This window comes from Pelobates fuscus, chromosome 6 (assembly GCF_036172605.1).
Source record: "Pelobates fuscus isolate aPelFus1 chromosome 6, aPelFus1.pri, whole genome shotgun sequence".
NCBI classification, from domain to species: Eukaryota; Metazoa; Chordata; class Amphibia; order Anura; family Pelobatidae; genus Pelobates; species Pelobates fuscus.
In genome coordinates this window covers 216957910-216962644 of record NC_086322.1, presented here as the reverse complement: position 1 = coordinate 216962644, position 4735 = coordinate 216957910, and the positions used below count along the sequence as shown (strand labels likewise).

The following is a 4735-nucleotide window of genomic DNA, read 5'->3' as shown; positions in this document are numbered from 1 at the left end:
TCGGCAGAGGTAATGTGCAATGATTCACATCCGCTGCCTTCGAGCCTTCATTTCTGCAAATTTATCGATTACTTCATCAAAGCCAGTCTTCCTTGCATATTCATGCTCAATTGAAAGTATAGCCAGATTTGTGAACCTTGTCTCACTCATGGTTGAGCGAAATACATTTTTTATCAATTTTAATTTGGAAAAACTTCTTTCACATGAAGCAATAGACACACAGAGAGTCAAAAAGAATCTTGAACACAGTGACAAATTTGGCAGAGATTCACAATAATCCCATTTAACAATGAACTCCAGGAACTGCAATGCTGTCCATTTCTTTGCTTATTCAACACTGATCTTGGCATCTTCCAAATGCCTCCGAAGACGTTCAATTTCCATAAAGAGGTCTTCATTAGAGAATTCGTCAAAAATCTCAGTCAATTTTGGAGTATAATTACGAATAGCTTTCTCTGTTGCCGCAACCAGAGAGTTTGGCTGAATAACAGCAAACATTGAAAGGATTTTTTCAATTGCCTGGGAACGAATTTCCAACTCGTGATGAAAACGATCAAAGCACTCAAACATAGCCCTTTTAATTTCCTCTGGCAATGTGAGACCAGCGTCCTTTGCCTTCTCTCCTGGCATTGTTTTACGGAGCTTTACTCTCCCTCTTCTTTCCATTGAAATGTCCATTTCTTTACTCGTAGTAGTTGCATAACAAATGGCCTTCTCCACAATTTCACTGCGCTGATCTGCTAGAAACGTTTTCAAACCTTGTAGTTTCACAATGCACTTTTCAAGAGTGAGTCCCACAGTTTGCAAATATTTCTGTGTGATATTAACTTCTTCTAGAACTTCACACCAGAAAGAAAGGTAACACAAAAAAGAAAAATCACATACAGCAGACAGCAACATCTGAGCCGATCCTCTTGTGTCCACATTTTCTTTGGGATTACACAATTTTTCAAGGGCTGAAGTCAGTTTTTCAAAATTTGCCCTCACTGGCTTCACAGCATCATAATGAGCGCTCCATCTTGTTTGGGAAAGTTTTTTCACTGTCACACCTAAATTCTCCATCAGCAATTCCCAGCGATGTGTAGAAACCGAAAAAAAGGAATACACTCTCTCCAATGTTCCAAAAAAAGTCACACAGGAAGCAACACTTCCAAATGAGCGCGTCCCACATAGGTTCAGGGAATGGTTTGCACATGGCATAAACAAAGCCTTGGGATTAATCTCTCTTATTTTTGCCTGAACACCACCATGAATCCCTGCCATAGTTGCAGCATTATCATATCCTTGACCACGGCAAAGGCTTATGTATAGTCCATCTTCCTCCAGATGTTGCAGGATATTTTCTGTGAGTTCAGCAGCAGTCTTTTCAGCAACAGGAAAGAAGCCCAAGAATGATTCCTTTACTTCAACATGGTCTGAACATATCTGATCACTTCACACATCTGATCAGTGTGGGACACATCAGGGGTGCTGTCAAAAAGAATCCCAAAGTAATTTGCTTTCTTGATATCAGCCACTATTTTGTCCTTCACAGGATTTCCCAAAAGACAAATTAATTTGTTCTAAATTTTTGGAGAGAAATAGGAAGTAATTCTCTTTCCAGATGCAACAGCATGTTTCAGCCTTATGAAATGTTCCTTTAAAATGGGATCATAGTTTGAGAGCAATTCTACCAATTAGAGGAAGTTGCCTTTGTTTGCGGATGACATGGTCTCTCTATGACCACGAAAGGGAAGATTCTGGTGAGCCAGAAACAAAGTTAAATCCAAAAGGCGATGCAAAATATCCCTCCATTTCGTTTTTTCTCTGTCCACTGTTGTTTGATGGACATGATCAAGGCATTTTTGTAGCTTCAATCCTGCTCTCAAGGTCTTCCATTTCTCCAAGCATGTAAGATGCTGCTCAGAAGCCTCATGATCAGACACCTTTGGGTTCAGCTTCCACCACAATTGAAACCCAGTAACAAAACTGGATGCCCCTGTTACTTTGTCATCAACAGCAAAAAGTCTGCAGCAAAAATAAAACAAACTTTGTTTTGATGGAGAGTACACCATCCACGTTCTAAGAAATTTTTTGCCATTAGGCAGAGCCTTATGCTGTCGACTCTTCCCTTTTGATTTCTCTCCTTGCTTTTCAACAGGACTGAATGGCCCGTCTCTATTTTGGAAAGGTTCACTCCCCCTCTTAATAAGGTCCACTCTTAAAATATCTGGAACTGGAACTGGCCAAGCAGCAACATCAGAATAAACTGACAGTCGAACAGTCTCCTCTTCTTCTTCATCATCAGAGTCTTGCTGATGCAGGCTTCTGCTGGAATTTCCTTCATCTACATCACTTTCACCGCTTGAAGATAAAACGATCTTCTCCAATTCTTGCGCTTTCACATATGAAGCTTCTTGAGAAGATACTTCAGGCATTTCATCTCTGTATTCAACAGACTGAACGTCTTCAGCACTTTCTCCTACTGCGGTAGATGTTGAAGGTGCAACATATTTTAAAATTGATCCAGACATCACCTCAGCTGACTTTTCTCTTGCCTTCTTAATTTTTCGTGGCTGAGAAACACTAGGTCTATTTCCATTTCTACTGCCAGCTTTCTCGCTTCTTTAAGTAAATCCTCAAAACCATAATCTGTCTGATAAGACTGAAAAAATGTCTTGATTGATTTCAAAAGTTCCACAACATCTGGCAAATACATTGACAGCTCTGAGGAACCTTGCTGACAGAATTAATATGACTTATCTGTTAAACCAAAGGATGATAAAACACAAGAATTTAAATATGTTCAACTCTTTTGCCAAGGATGAAGTCTCATTTCTTGCAAGAGCCGCAAAATTCACATCACCTTCGATTTCAATTAAGGTATCATACACTTCTGCAATATGTAATCTAAATAGCCGAATAGCATTGATTCTGCTTGACCATCTAGTATCGGATAGCGGCTTAACTGTCAACTTACTCACACGTTATTTTAACACATCCTATCAATTTGTTGAACCTGATGAAAAAACATATATTTTCTGAAGGATGCCAGCATCCCTACAGCACATAGCCACATCATTTACAACAAGATCTAAGGAATGAGCACTGCTAAATAATGCTGCTGAATTTCTGAATTTACTATCTTTTTCAATGTTTTGCATCACACTATCAAATGTTGCCAGCATTTCTACAAGTTGCAAAGTAATTTCCATTGTTTTCAGAGTACAGCATGTCACTGCTGCCCCTGAAGGACAAGCACTACTTCCCAAGGTATTGAACAATGACTACAAGGCGCTTAAGAACATTCTGCCAGTGCTGCGTTTCTGTTGCCAATAATCTTTGGTATGAATGGTCAATAGTTCTTCCTGACCCAAGCCTTATTAACAGTTCTGTCCAGTCTCCCATAGCAGTGAGGTGAGATGGAGACACTTCATGTGTAGCCAGACACTGGGACACATTTTTTTCCAATCATTATAGCCTCCATTTGTCAGGCTTATTTGTGTAGTTGTAAAGACTTTTCAACAAAAGCAAAACATTGTGTTTAGTCTAGGAGAATAACCAAGCCACTTTCTAGCATGCACTTCACCATTTCCAAGGTGTCCTCTATAGTGGGTTGATGTAAACCATCTCTTGTATGCATCTTTAGGAATGGCAAAGTGCACTCGTTTATCCTGATTTCTGGCACCCACTGACCTTTGGCTTACCCACGACGATTCTCTTGTTTATGTCCATACCTGTACTGCGACTTGGAGCATCATCGTGCACAGATTCACAGGCCAGGTGAGTTCTTACCTGACCACCTTGACCTGTGTTTAATTGCAAGGGTGAGCATATCTCTGCATACTGGACTCCCACTAAGGTAAGCCGTGACACAAACAAAGTAATTAAAATGTGATGGGGAGTTATGCTGTGTACCCCCTCCTTCTCGTCACACCGGGTGGACACACCGGGTGGACACTTACCGCCCTTTGTTGGCATGCTACCGAAGTGACAATGTTTTTAGCCTCAAAATACAGATAAGGGAACAGCGCGCAAAATAAATCCAGTTTTAAATTTTACGAGGTTACTTAAAATCACCTATACTAGCAAAAAAATATTGGGATTCCATTACACCATATGGCCATATTTTGTTAAGTCCACCACTGCATCACAGTACCTCAATATCCGTGGGTCCTACACTAATTTTAAAATGGGAGATTATCATGTAAACTGTTTCCAGGGCCCACCGATATTGGGGTAATGTGATTAATCAGCACCTCATAATAGAGATGCACTGAGTCACTACACTACAATGCATAGTGGTCTGACACCCCCCCTATCTAAGTAGTGAACCCGTATTATAGCTGTTTGACTAATTAAAACACCTGACCCTACCTTCACTATGTCAGCCAAGAGCCAGAAGATTATTATTATTGTAACGGACCGTTTCAGCAGACAAGGGGTTAAAATCCGTTTAGGCGATAATCCCCTTTTTGAGAGACAGGCACAGCTACTGCAGAACACCAAACTCCCGAACTGGATACAAGATAACACTCCGAACTGGAACAGCTGAACAAGAAAAGCATACAATCCGCTTACACTCCTGGCAGTCAGCTTACAATCCAATTCCCCCCAAGAACGAGACGACACTTCATTTTGAGGGTTAAACAGGAACTCAGGACTGGCTCATCCAGCCTGGCTTTTATTTCCAACTCACACATACAGGCCACACCCAGGGGGAGGCATAAAAGAACCAATGACATAGATGTTACCT

The 4735-nt window shown here is 40.7% G+C and overlaps 1 pseudogene; it reads right to left on the bottom strand.

The window, feature by feature from the left end:
* Positions 1–327: 327 nt before the first annotated feature.
* Positions 328–2513, bottom strand: LOC134566129 (zinc finger MYM-type protein 1-like; annotated as a pseudogene).
* Between the last annotated feature and the right edge of the window lie 2222 nt (positions 2514–4735).